Here is a 14809-nt window from a genome sequence, read left to right as displayed (position 1 = left end):
CTCCCGCTCCTGCAGACAGAATGCTCAAGGTCCTGGAGCCACTGCTTCTTTAGAACGTAGAGCTGGCTGCTGCTTCCATGCGGCTTCCAGAGTGTCTCCACCTACACCCTGTGCTGCGCTGCCACACTCACGGCTCAAGAAAAGGCTGGAAAACATTCCTAGAAACATCTCTGGCTCCAAGAGGCTCTCTCTCTCTCTCATGAGGCCTGGCCTTGCCCGATGTCTCATTGTGCCAGTGAGCCAGCCATGGAGCAAAGGAGGGTTTGTTTTCAGCCACCTCTGTCTGGGTCAGAACCAGAGAGCATACTGCACTTCCCTCTCTGGATGTGAGTCTGGGCCCAACCTGCAGTGCACGGATCTCCCCGGGCTGGAGCTGGCAGTGGGTGATGGTCCAATTTCTCAATTTCTGTAGGTTCCAAAAAGTTGTAAGACCATAATCACCTCCTCAGGGGCCCCCATATGCCCTGAATATCATATTCCACGGTTATTTCCATAAGGTCCCAAGTAAGTCTTTGCAGCTGTTTCTAATTATTTCCCAGGTTTGGAGAGTTCACCTGGCATCACAGTGTTGCTTTGGGCCATCTAAGACTATTTCTGTCTTCCCATATGTAGTTTGGCTATCACTAATTGGAGAAAGTTATTTTCAGTATTTCCTCTTCTTTCCATCTTTGCAACCTTTAGGAAAAAAAATCTAGAAAAGAACAGTTTTGAAAGCGATCCCAGTGTCCTAGCATCTGTGGGTCAAGATGCTGGCCCACCTGCTGCCAGAGGAGATCTCCAGCTCCTACACTACCACCACCATCACAGTGCCTCCCTCCAGGGTCCTGCAGAACAGAGGAGGTGAGTTGGAGAAGATTTCCCTCTACTTGGAAGAAGACATCTACCCTAAAGTGAAAGATGATGTATTTGACCCAAGCTACCAGGATAATAAGGGCCCAAGGCCCACACTCAAATATGTCCTCATGTCTCTACTATACTTGGAGCCCTGCATGGGATCATGTTGATTCCCACCTGCAAGTTCTACACCTGGCTCTGGGGTTACTCTACTACTTGGTCATTGCCCTGGGCATAACAGCACGAACCCATCGCCTGTGGAGCCCTGGAACTTACAAAGCTCAGCTGCCCCTTTACAAGGGTACCAGGGCCGGGTTCCTTCTTGGAAAGTCAGAAATTCTGGATCTCTTCATGGAAATTCTAGGGAGGGCAGTGAGATCAGAATCGCACATTTCATGAAACCCAAAGGCAACCAGTGAGGCTGCTCCTTCTCAGCTGGCGGGGATTTTGTTTTTTCTGTGGTATGTGGTGAAGAGCCACTTGTGGACCGTGGGCCTGATGACAGGGCACAGGACTGCCAAGACCAGGCTGCGAGTCTCATCACTCTGGGCTCCAGCCCAGCTGGCCAGCTGGTACCCTGCCCAGGACATTTGGGCCACCGCTCAGCCAGCTGGGCAGGTGTTCAGTGCCAGGGCCACCTTCCCCGGCAGGGGGCATCAGTGGTGACAGCCATGGGGAAGCCTGATCTGATCTGAAGGGCAGCTCCTCAATGCTGTGCCAAGTGCCCTGTTGTCATGACTGGCTTCTGTGTCCTCTTATGATCTCAAATACTTGGGCCTCTGTCCCGTCTTTCCCACAGCCATGCAGACATTCAAGCAGTGTGTGCCCCATGCACAGGGCTGTTAAAATCCTGAGCTGCTCTGTGCTGGCCAATAGCCAGTGTCCGTCCCGCATGGCCGTTCAGTATTGTAAACGTCTGTCTGCACCTGTTATTTCTTTCCCTTGCTTTCATCCCCTCATTCTTAATTTCCTACCTACTTGCCCCAGACTCTGCTTTTGGACACCCCACTTTCTCACGCTTCACTCAAGCCCTTCTGGGCCAGGACTGCTTTCTCTGAGCCCTACACTTTTCTCTTTGCCTTTCCCACACTGGAGAAATGGTCCCACCTTCCTCTGCACGTCCTGTCAGCGTCCACGGTTAGACGGTGCTCGCCTCCCCACTGACGCATCTGATGCAGGAAGGTGGAGGACCCTGGACAGCCTGTCACTTAGGCCACAGCCAGACTTGAGAGGTTTCTTGAGAACTAGTAAACCAGTGACATTGTTTTCCCTCATGCCTCTACTCGGTCTGCTCAAGGATGGAGCAGACTGACCTCTTTGCTCCCAGCCTGCGATTGGTTTACCAGAAATGTAAACCAGGACTTACTGTTCCCAGATGAGTCTGCTTTCAGACTGGCTGCAGCTCTTTCTTCCCCTCCGTGCCCTCTCAATTATGAATCCCACATTTGCGTTCCTTCCTTCCTTGGCAACATTCTATTGACTATCCTTCCTCATATGAGAGCACATTTGTATGCAACTAACTAACTAAGTTCTGTGGGTTATCATCTGGCACCAGGGATCCGTAGGTGCCACCTTGGGAAATACTATCTCAGAACCAATACCCTTTTGGTAATTGAAGCAGTTGTAATTTCACAACTTGAACAAATGAGTGATCACATCTTTATTGAATAACCACCACATGTGAGAATCTGTTTATATGAAGATGACACAACAGAGGACAGTGTCCCTCATGGAGTTTGAGTTTCTGGTTTACAGAAAGAGGTAGTATAAGCTGAAGGGGGGAGTAAAATATGGCATTAGGAGACAAATAAAATGCTCTCAGTGGATGGAGATATTGCTTTGGCTGGGAAATCAAGGGATATTTGATGAGAAGAGTGTTGTATGCAGGCCTGGGGAAGAGGCCAACTGGGTTCGAATCCCAGCTTTGCCAAGGGTCATAGCTGTGTGACCTCACTGTGCCTCAGTTTTCTTAACCGTAAAATGGAAATAATCATAACTACCTTGTAGGATTGTCATGGGAATTACATGAAACAATGCTCACAAAGCCCCTGGCACGTGCTAAATGTGGGATAAATGGAAGCTATTGTTTTGCAAGTTTCATGGAGCCCTGGAACATTTGACCAGGAGCATTTGACCTGGACCCTAAAACCAGGGTTGGATATAGACATATGCGTATGGAGCGTACATGGTAGTGTCGGGGACACAGAGATAAATGAGGTATTGTTCTTACCAGGAAAGAGGATCTAAAGAAGTGATAAATCTCCTTCCTTTGGGCTGAGAAGACTTAATGATGCCAATTCTCAGTGATAGCAATTTTCTAAAAATTTCTCTTTAAATGTAATAGGCCATGGAAACAACTGCTAAAGAAATCTGCTAATAAAAATAGACAAAGCACATAGGCATATATTGCAGGAAAGACTGTCTATGACTGTGGGTCTAAAGATACCCATCTGTAGGTGGGCAAACAACTCTCAGGGCAGGGCAGACTTGCCCAGAGAGGGACATTTCTCCCCATGGTGGCTAGGTGGCAATAGAAGCACGCTGAAGCCCTGAGAATGTTCCCATGCAAAGTGATCTCTGCAGCTAGCAGACTGTGCATCCCCCAACCTACCAAACACCCCACAAGGCCATCCTTCCCACCCTTCCTGCCTTTCTCTCTTCAAATATTTCCTGAAAGACTAATATGTCTCAGACTTAAACAGGCACTAAGGAGCAGAAATGTGTGGAATAGTCTACAGAAATGCCAAGTCTTATACGTAATATTAATCTGTTAATTTGTCATGTTGGAGAAATGCGTATTTGTTAAGAAGAAGTCCGATTAAAGGAACTTTGAAGGTCCCCTTACAATCCATACCTACCTAAATGATGTTCAAAGTTTCTGGGTCTACACTTGACTCGAGAACAAAGCAATCCAACAGTGTAGTATGGGAAGAGCGTGGCTTTGCCATCTCGCAGTCCTGGGTTAACTTCTTGCTGCAACACGAACAGCTGCATGGCCTCAGACAAGTTATTTAATCTCTCTGAGCCTCGGGCTCTGCAACTATAAAAGGTGACAGGTAATTGTCTATATACAGTAGGTACACGGCCGCTCAATATTGTGAACTTCTGTCTACACATGTTATTTCTTTCCCTTGCTTTCGTCCCCTCATTCTTAGTTTCCTACCTACTTGCCCCAGACTCTGCTGTAGTAGGTGTCTATCAGGGACCTGTACTACCTACTTTGAGGGTTGTTGTGAGGATTAGAAAAAAATATATATAAAGTACTGGCAAGTAGGAGACTACTAATAGATGGTGGCTTTAAGTCACATAGTCCATAATTATCCCATTCTTTATTTAGGAACATAAATCTCCTCCTTTTTGAATGAGTCTTGTGAAATGCTAAGAATTGTTGAGAGGATGGCATAAAATTGGTATATGTCACGCTCTGTGCAGAGTCTAGCACACAGTGAACGGGAGGTGACAGCAGCAGCGAGGAGGAGGAGGATTGTTTTCATCCTGGTGAAAATTAGGCATATATATTGGTAGACATATCTAATTTTTCCTTAAAAGCACTTTTGACCTGCTGTACAGGTGGGTTTTCTTGTAGAAGTACCAGAGACCATTACAGAATCATTCACTGTCTGGGTAGAAATGAACCTTAAATATAATCTGACCCAACTTCTTCAGTTTATAAACAAAAAGACCAGTGAGTCTGCAGTATGCTTGTTTAGTGCCACGAAGCAAGTTCACAGCAGGATCGGGAGGAGAGTTCAGGTACGCTGATGCCGGGGCCACTTCTGCACTTCTGCGGAAGTAGGCATTCATTCCTCCCCTGAAATACTCCCTGTTTAGCACTCAGCACCATCACCACTCTCAAAGGATGGGCGTGCCCTAGCAAAACTCGCCCTGCACACAATGTATCAGTCATGAGCACTTTCTTCCAGCTACCTCTTCTGAAGAATTTATTATTGACAGTAATTCACTGAGCTCATATTTAATGAAGACCTACTTTGTGCTGCATTTGGAATCAAGCCTGTTAAACTGCAGCCCCAAATCACTCTAAACTTTATCCTGAATTCATTGTAAGCCACTACCGTGACCACCACTTAATAGACGAGGAGTTGAGACGTCAGGAGGCTTGTGCCGGCCTGGGTCAGACAGCCAGTAAGTGACAGAGCTGGCATGTGTACATAGAGCTAGCGGCTGCCACTTTTAACTTCTTTCCACTTTTAATTAGGCTGCTTAGGCCAAACATTTATTATAGTAAGTGAAATGGGTCAGGAGTCTCCTCCCCGTGCCCTGTCACTAGCAGTTCCCCTGGATCTGGACTCCCTCCCGCTCCGTCCTCGAGCCTCAGAGCCAACAGCTCAAGCTCAGGGCTCAGAGGGAGCAAGGGTGGGCGCCTTTTTTCTGGTCGGCAGATGCCTCCAGATCTCCTTCTTCCTCTAGCACTTGCAGCTCTGAAGGGAGAAATCCTAAACTCCTCTGCTGCTCTGTTTCCTTGGCCGAAACCCCTCGACAGTGTCTGGAGTGTCCTGTCTTCTATCTCAGCTTCTCTCTCAGTTTGGTATTGAAATGGTTCTCCAGAGTTTCTAGCTCCCTTTTAATCAGAATTCTCATTTTCCTTGGCTGGCATCTCAGAAACACTACAGACACTGACAGCAGCCCGAACCTCTGCCATGCTCTCCCTGCCGGCCTGTCCCTTCCCCTCGGTGAGGACCCTTTCTCTCCACGGTCACCTTTCAGATCTGCCTTCACAGGAGTGAGGCACACGTTAGGTAACCACACCCTGGCTTTGTGGCAGGGTTGGGCTCATAAGCAAGGACCGGCGTTTCTTCAGGCTTCAGGTATTTGCAGTGAGAGCAGGAAACAAGCCTCAAGGGAAATGCTGTTGAAGAGTGGAGGAGAATCTTCCAGGCAGCATGAAGTCTACAGCATGAAGTTTACAAACCACTCCCTCCTGCCACAGGGGACTGTCCTCAGAGGGCACTCTCTGAACGGGGACCTCAGGGGAGGGGCACCCCCTGCAAGTCCTGGGTGTAGGGGCTTAGACTAGTAGGCACAGGGACAGGGCAAGAAAAATGAAATACCATTGTTCTGTTCAGTTGGGGCAGAAACCTGTGCTCTGAACACTGCGATGAGCACATCAGAAGTTATATCCATTTATGTGCCGAGCAGTGGGAGATAGCAGGAGACAGCTCAGGTTGGAGGCCAAAAAAAAGGGAAGCTCAAGGTCAGTTCAAGGTTAAGGCCAGAATCTAACCACACATGAATATTATTTCAGTTTTCCATATATGTTTATGTTTAACTTAACTGTGGGCAAATGGTTTGTTCATTTCAATAGTGTTTTAAAGCAATCCACGTGTTCTTAACAAATTCTGTGTGTGAAGACCCCTGGAAGGTTCATTAAACTGCTATGCTCACTAAGCCTTGTCTGTAGACTGATCATACACAGTGCATGAGCACGCTGTTGCCATTTATAAAACACAAGATTAACTTGAAAATGCTACCGAGTTTATTGTAGTTTCATGTCAATAAGTATTTTAAAAATAAATTGTACAAGTACTGTTAATGGGACCTATGACATTTTTTGATGTTACAATGGTGTCTCATACTTGAAAAGGTGGGGAGCCATTCAGTGCCTTAAAGATCTAATTGATGAGGCTCCTGGAACCAGATGGAGCTGCCACTTAGGTGCCACCTTCACCAGTGACCTATCGGTAGGACAAGGCATGCCACCCTTGAGTCAGTGTCTGCATCAAATAGTTCCTTGGCACCTTGCACAATCAGGAGAAACTTCTCATGGGGCAGCTGATAGATCCAATCCCTTTTCCCAGGCCCAGGAGTTACCAAGGCAAGCTATAAAAAGCATAGTCTTTTTAGACTGCATTTATATGATTTATCATACAAACAAATAGAAATATATTTCTGTTCTCACGCTTGATCGATTCGTTCCCTGTTGCACTTGTGAGAAGTAAACAGCTAGCAAAAAGCAACAACAACACAAAGCACATCTGCGTTGCGCCTAAGTACCTATTGGAACTCCAGCCAATGCTAGCCCACAACAGGTGGGGGTTTGTAAGACATAAACTGGCCTGGACAAGAGGTAGTTGGGGCCACTGATAAATCGATCGTTTTCTATCATGCAGACCGGGTGAGAATAATCAATTCCTTATTATTTCTGCTCACAGGCTGTAGCTCCCATCTCCAGTGCACACTGTTTCTCCTCCTCTGCATGTAGTCCATGAGACTAGGCAGGCCCTTGACCCTCATTGAGGTTCTCTCAGTTCTGTCCTGTTCGTGAAGTCTAAGTTGAGTGGGTGGACTTGACCCGTGTGAGGTATTTTGTTCAAGCTGGTCCGAGCACGAGCTGGCATGGCATTAGGAAAGGAAGCCAGGAAGCCAGCTCTGCTTTGGGCCCCTGCTTCCCTCTTCCCTCCCGGTCTGCATTGGCCTCGGGCCTGCTGTCCCCCTGCCTTCTCCCCTCACTTCCTCCCTGCCCCTCCTCCTCCCAGCCTTACCCACGCCCCCCAACACCTGACACCCCACGGAAAGAGCTGAGACCGAAATCTCTGTTTACTGTCTCAAGGGTATCTGCTTTGAAAACCTTTTCTATTACCATGGATTAACGTGTCCTTCACTCCTTGTTAGAACAGGTTTAGGCTCAGTGGTGCTGGTGGAAGAGAGAGCGTGTGAGTTCCAGAAATCGCACAGTTACTCTCTCTTTCCACATGTACGGGCAGTCCAGTGGACGAAGCCCGGGGAATGAGAGTCACCGTGAGGACTCTGTGGGTGTTACTCTGAATCAGGTGCTGTTCTGAGTATGTCAACAGCCCTGCCTCGGTGCATCATGGCTGACCCGACCAGGCAGGTATTAGTTCCTTTTTATGAAAAAGTGAGCGAGGCCCAGTGAGGTTATGTAATGTGCTGGGAATGACCCCAGCAGTGAAGATTACAATGGTCCCGCCGTGCACTTCTAATTCCATTCAAGTTATTCTTTACTTTTCTGTGCAGCATTGATCACTTTCTTGTTTCTTCTATAACTTCCTTATTGATTGGGTTTATGGCATACGGTCTGTCTCCCTGCCTCACCCCCAATGAGGATCCACCTGCTCGGCAGAGGCAGAGAGTTTTGTCAGCTCACTGGGGTATCCCAAGGCATAGAACAGTGCCCAACACACAGTAGATGCCGAATAAACATCTGTTAAATGAGCAGACAAAAGTAGCCAAGGCATTAAATGAGGCATTCTGCTTCACCCTTTAGCACCAACTTAAATATCATCCAAAGCCCTCAATGTTTTTTTTTAAGTAGAAAGACATACCGTTTATCTCTTTGAATAGTATTTGGAGATTTTATGCTGTTGAAGCGAGGCATGTGGCCTTCATCAGAATGAACTCCCGGGGCAGCGCGTCGGATTTCTCTCCACCTACCTCACGTGGAGGAGTTTCCAGTTGCTTACGGCCACACACATCCATGTCCATCATCAGCGCTGAACTCCTTGGACACTGTCATGGAAGGCATCAGTACCACCAAGATATCACATGGTTGTAATGTGCAACACACACTTACGGGCATTTCTCCTAAAAAGGAGAAATTTGGATTTTTCCATATGGCCACAACTGTATATACGTTTCTGCTGCCAGTCACATTTGTGAATGATGGACACGTCTCTTGCCTCTTCTCCAGCCTCCCACCAACTGCCCTCCAAAGTAAACCTGGCTCTGTGATTCAAACATCTCTTTATCTGTGCCTTGTGCCATTTTTCCGTACGCCTCTTATGCTGTGGGCTTGCTCCACTCTTTTTCTAGCTCTCTCTGTGTGTGGGGGCCTGTGTCTGCTTCAACGCTGTCTTGCATAATTAGTTCCTCTTTATTGTCCTCTGTTCATATTGCTGGGCTCCAAAACTTCCACACACATTCTCTTGTACAGATCTCTTGGCAAGACAGGTACGAATTATTGGTGATGGCTAAGATTCAGGGAGGTTAAGCATCTTTTCTAAGACAACAAAGTGACTAAGAGCTGGGACTGGGAGCAGAACTCGGTTCTTCGGAGGCCGTGCTCCAGGCCTTCCCCACTTGCCACCCCGGCTGCTCAGCCCCTCGCAGGCCTGGACTCCCTTCAGCTATGATTCAAGTGCAGTGGAATGTGCAATTAGGTGCTTGATAAATGCTTTGTGTAGCTGGTCCTTCCTGAAGCTGAAGCAAGGTCCAGGTGAACAGTGTAAAAATATTCAAGCTAAGGGGATAGTAGTATGATCCAAGGCCATCAGAGGGCTGGAGGGTATCACGTGGGGCACAAAAAATTAGTAGTAGATCGGTGGAGGAAGGATAAGTGCTGAGGGTGAAAGGCCAGGGACAGACAGGTGGGGGCGGGAAGTCTTCTGCTGGTGCAGTGTTTCCCACTATCAAATAATTATCTCCTTTATTCCTTAGACCAGACTTGTAAGGTCGGTGTTAGTAGAGTCTCCATTTAATTGATGAAGGTTTTGCATTTCAGAGTTTAGTGTGTTTGTTTTTTCCCTCCAACACCACTCAACTAGTAATTGGTAGGGCTGGGATTTAAAGCAGCTCTTCTGACTCCAGAGACTGAATTTTTTCAAGGGCAGAGCCTAGGTTGTTTTTCCCTACATTGTTCTTCTATTGTAAAAATGGCTACCCTCTTGGTTTCCCCTTTTTATAGTAGGTTCTAGAGGGACATGGTAAGGAGCGCCTGTCAGAGATTTGAGCTCAAATCCCTGTTTCGCCACCTACCAGCTGTCTTGATTCAAGCAAGTCACTTCTCCATTTAGTCATCTGTACAATGGAGATGATAATGTATCTAGCACATAGGTTTGTTTTGAGAATCAAATGAAATATATATAATGTGCTCAGCACAGAGCTTAGCATGTAGAAAACTCTCAATACATATCAGTTGTTGTCATTGTGTTGAGTAATAAAGAATTTGTCTGTTTTTGTCCCAGGTTCCTGGGACAGAGCTTCTAAACCCTTGGAATTTCCCGAGTGATAGGAATGTCTTTGTTATTCAAGGTGGGCCCTGGCACTGCAACTGAGCTTATGCTAACCAGGTGACTTCGAATGGGGGCCAGTCATGTGGAAAAGCCAGCCATGTGATTAGAGGGTTGGGGCTTTGAGCCATGTCATTTCATCAGGACCTCCCAACCTCTGGGGAAGGAAGCTGGAGATTGAGCTCAGTGATGCTGTCAGTGATTCAAGCAATCACACCTACCTCATGAAACCCTGTTAAAAACTCTGAAGCCCCCCCGGACTTATGAACACATCAATGTGCGAGGAGGGTATGAGAAATGCCCTCACCTGTCCAAGGCCAAAGGATGGACATGGAGACATGAGGTACAGCAAAGCAAGACTTTAATTATGGCCTTGCAAGGTTCGGGTGTCTGAAGGGCAGGCACCCGGAAAAGGGCTGTAGCAAGCGATTTATTCCCTAGTGCGCAAGTCCCTGCCCCTGCCTCCTCATTGGTCAAGAGTACTAAGGGGTGCACAATCTTCCTGGATGACATCTAAGATTACCCTGATTTGTTACCCCCTTGTAAGAAATTTCTTTGTCTCAGGGCTCAGGAGAAGCCCATGAAAAAGTCCAGCTGAAACCCTGTGAAAGGAGAAACACTAGGGAATGAAGAGGACAATAAAGGGCTCATAACTCATCACCATCTCAAGGACAACTTTATCTATTCAGCGACCTCCCAGGAATAGACTGGACCAGTCAGACAACTTTTGGGCTGGGCCTGAATTATTTCTGAAAATGCATCACTTAGATTATTTTCTTAGAGAAGGTGATGTGCTCTAGTTTCATGGGGAGAGGGCACGGGAGCTCTGCATGCAGGACCCTCCCAGGCCTCACCATGTGCACCTTCATTTGGCTGGTTCTGATTTGGATCCTTTATAATAAAACTGTCATCCTAAGTATAGCGCTTTCCTGATTTCTGTGCGTCATTCTTGTGAATTTTTGAAATGGGAGGAGTGTTATGAACCCTGAATTTGTAGACAGATGGTCAGAAGTGTGGCTGGTCTGGGGACCCCAAACTTGCAACTGCTGTCTGCGGTGAGGGCAGTCTTGCTAGGGACTGTGCCCTTGGCCTGTGGCATCTGTGCTAACACCAGGTGGTCTGCGTCAAATTTGAACTGCAGTATTGCAGGGTTTTTTATCACTGGATGAGACGTTGCCTGGCTGGCAGGAGAAGCAAGGCTGCCACAGAAAAAGAAACGCTCCCAGAGGGCCAGGATCTAGATTGTGGGGGCTGGAAAAACAGGCCATGCTTTAGTCAGAAACTCACATAGCACAGAATCAAGTCCTCAGCCTTTTTTGCACTAGGAAAGAGGGTCTCTTCTGGGACGTTTCTATGAGTGGAGGTGAGGGCGTGGTGCAGCGAGGAGATAGTTTAAGTTTCCATGTTTGGATGTAATGTAATGTTCTGAAAACACATCAATCTTTTCTGGGATTAAATAACCTCAATAATAATAATATTAATAATTATAAAACATTACAGATAAGCCCCAGAGTGGCTTACTGCATTTTGAACAATGCTTATTTTTCCTGGGCATTTGGGGCTCTTCCACGCTCTCCCATCTCACGAGCAGATTATTTCACTGGGTGCCAGTCTGCATCCCTCAGACCTTCCCGATGCTCCTAGCCGTGTGGTATCCTCCCTTTAGAGGAGCTGGCCTTCTCCGGGGCATCCTTCCCCTCACTGTTCTTGCGAGTTTCAGCTCCACTCTCTGCTGCCTCAATGTCAAGTTTCCCACCTTTCCTCTCGATGCTGCCTTGAGACATCTATCTTTTCTGAAGTCTCCTACGCAGATTTTCTCACCAGAGTGTTGCCATGACTTGTAGCAAATGAACTATTGTTTTCTCTTCCAGGTTTATCCTGGAGGATAAGCTGCTGCGAGAACCTCCATAGAAGAAATCACTGCCAAATGGTGCTGTTTACTTCTGTAGCTCTCTGCTAAAAATCGAGGTTTTCCTTGAAGACAGTGATGCTGTTAGAAACCAACAAAATGCTCATTGTAAACCAGTCCAAGTTCCCTGAAGGTTGCTTAGCCACAAGGGGGAGGGGCTGGTAGCTGGTGGGGAGATGTTGACACAGAGAAAAGAGGTCAGACATGGGGATGCCCAGACTCCAGCCCTGGACACAGAAGCCACAGGCCCGCTGCAGAATGTTCCCAGTCCTCAGGTACATTGAAACTTGTCTGCTGTGTGACTTCAGCCTCCTAGCCTTAATTATGCAACCCATCTGTACCTGTCTGACAACAGCAATTTGGTGGCAAAAACCAGAGCAATGACCAGTCTCTAAGGAGACTTTACAGCCATCTCCTCAACCAAATGATACTTGGCAGAATCCCACCTTACTGGAGCACAGCCTTTGCTTGTTATCCTAGATCTAGCCTTTCTCTTTTAACTTGGGGAGACTCACTGAACACACCTCTGGGATTGAAGCAGCTTTGCCTTGTCCAGTGAGCATCAGCTCAGCTTTGCTTTCGTAGCTCTGGTTATCTTGGTAGTTTAAAAGCTGTCACTGAGCTAGCTGTGTGACCATAGGTGACTTTACTGAGCCTCAGTCCTCTCAAACGGGGATGATAATAGTACTTCCTCAGAGAACTGTTTAAGGATTGAACGAGAGAATCCACACAAGCACTAGACACGGTGCGTGGCACATAGTAAGCATTTTTGTAAACGTCAGGGGAAGGGAATAGCTGTGGAAGACAGAAATCCCTGGGGTGGTCGCTTGGCTTCCACACCTTGTTAGCCCTGACACTTAGCAAGTACGTGATGCTCAGTAGTTACCACTGTGCTGTTTGACTCTCATGATACCTGTCGGGAAATTCAGAGTGGGCATTTCCAACATCACCTGACAAAGAGAAAGCCAAGGCAATGAGAACTTACAGGCCTTAACCTGAGGGCACACAGCTAGTCAGTCACAGGAAACCTCTTGTGCTGCCCACTCCAGACCATGGGATTTCACTTCCGGACTCTACACTAGAAACTAGAGAATGGAAAACCAAGGAATAACAAGTGTGGGTGAGCAGTGAAGAGCTGACTCAGCAGGCTTGAGTTGTCCAAACCCCGTATACTTCAGAGAAAGTCTGGCATTTGACTGGTTCCTGGGAGATAACCTCTGAGCCTTTGGAATATCCCGACTAATAAGAGTGCCTTTGTTACCCTGGAGCCTTGGCCACACTCGACAGTCTATGCTAACAGTGTCATTTATGGGGGGGGCCTCAGGCCACCCTGTATCAGTTTGACCTCTGGAGAGGCTGGAATCCAAGTAGCTAAGTTCAGTAACGAGGGCATGATCTACATGACTGACCTCAATGAAATCTCTGGATACCAAGGCTTAGGTGAGCTTCCCTGGCTGGCAATCCTTTGTACTTACTGTCACACACAGTTCCTGGGAGAGTTCAGCACAGTCTGCACTAATCCACTGGGAGCAGACAATAGGAAGCTCACCACTGGAGCTCCCCTGGGCTCTGCCCTGTGCACCTGTCTCCTTTCTGATTTTAATCTGTATTCTTTCACTGTAACAAACATGTATATGACAGCTTTTCTGAGTTCTAGGAATCCCTCTAGTGAGTCATTGAATCTGAGGTTGGTCTTGGGCACTCCTGACACAGTGAGCAACTGAGGATCTGCTGCTGCACCATGGAGAGGGAGGCCCTGACATCTGGACTCTGCAATGACGTTTGGAACCACTTGCTTTTTCTTCAGCAGTGGCCCCCTCCCTTCCTCCTTCCCTGCCATGCCTAGGCCACTACTGTTGTCCCAGTGTTAGGCTACAAAGAGTAAGTCTGAGATGCAGCCTTGTTGGGGTGGCTTTCCTAAGAATGATTGCTTTTCAAAAGGTGTTGTGCTGGGCTGGGGGAGACAGGAAGCCTGCCTTCCTTCCAGCATGTTTGGTTTTCCCTCAGTAAATAGACAAATTGAATCTGAGGACATATTGTATTTGATTGTTGAGTCAAACCCTGACCCAGGATTGCAAACATAGTATTTATTTCCCTGCTCCTTGTACAGGTTTAGAAGAGGGTCGGGAGGTTCTTACACCACTGGCATTCTGGCAAGCCAAACCGAGAAGACTTGAGAGCTAACCTGCGACCCCAAACTGTGGGATTTTCATCCATGACTGATTTTATTTCTGGGTAGGGTCTAAAAAACAAGCTAAGTTGTCTGTATGATCAGGATCTCAGCAGCAAGTGAGGAGGAGAGTGAGAGTTGGGAAGGGTTGGAGAAGGTGGGAAAGATGGAGGTCGGGGAGGAAGCTGTAAACCATGTGCAACCTTGGCAAGTAGCTTCTCAGCCAGCGTGTTGGTTTCAGTTCACATTGCTACTAAATAAAAGTGTCGTATTCTTGTTTTTTTTAACAAGTTTATTCTTTGGGGACACATCTTTCCCCTTTTTATTCTCGTTTTCTTTTAAAAGGAATCTTCCCCAGACAGCATCTGTTTTTAGTGATTCCGACCCTCTGCGAAGATGTCCTTTTCCCCTGAAGACCTCCTCTGACTCTCAAGTCCAAGTTAGCTCATCATCTGTGGGGGCTTTAGAATGTGTCAACGTGGCTAAGGGGGACCAACATTTCCCAGAATTTCCTTCTCTGTATGTTTCTGGTCACAATGAGCCACGAAATGGGTTCTTGTGGGAGGTGAGGCAGGTGGAGGTGGCGTAGCAGCCACCCTGGGGCCCACGCGTGTGGCCTTACCTGCTGGCTGTCTTTGCTGGCATGAGGCCGGGGCTGGGCCCGCAGTGCTCCACCCTCCCCTGGATTCTCCTTCAGCTTCTCCAACACCAGGGCCAGAAGACGCTGGCTTGTACCTGAACTCACACCAAGGACAGAGGCAATAAGACAGACATGGGCGTCAGTCTGTCCCATGGGTTCAGTCCAGTTTGTGGTGGGCTTCAGCTGGTTCTTCACCTGCCCACTCCACAGCCACCTTTCTCCTTCCCCAACTGCCTGCCCTGTGGACTTCAGGCTGCAGCCACAGACGTGAA

At 47.6% G+C, this 14809-nt stretch overlaps 1 long non-coding RNA gene across 2 annotated transcripts in view; it reads left to right on the top strand.

Annotated features, from left to right (window-relative positions):
* LOC134361760 (uncharacterized) overlaps window positions 1-14160 on the top strand; it is a 31422-nt gene extending 17262 nt beyond the window's left edge. Inside the window, exons 3-4 of one of the 2 annotated variants that reach the window (XR_010021475.1) lie at window positions 682-840; window positions 11690-14160. This is a non-coding gene — a long non-coding RNA (uncharacterized LOC134361760). The remainder of the gene's footprint in view (window positions 1-681; window positions 841-11689) is intronic. The other variant, XR_010021476.1, reaches the window with a different exon arrangement.
* The last annotated feature ends 649 nt before the right edge of the window (window positions 14161-14809 follow it).

Source organism: Cynocephalus volans, chromosome 13 (genome assembly GCF_027409185.1).
Source record: "Cynocephalus volans isolate mCynVol1 chromosome 13, mCynVol1.pri, whole genome shotgun sequence".
In the NCBI taxonomy this organism is placed as follows: domain Eukaryota; kingdom Metazoa; phylum Chordata; class Mammalia; order Dermoptera; family Cynocephalidae; genus Cynocephalus; species Cynocephalus volans.
This window is presented reverse-complemented; position numbering and strand designations above follow the sequence as displayed.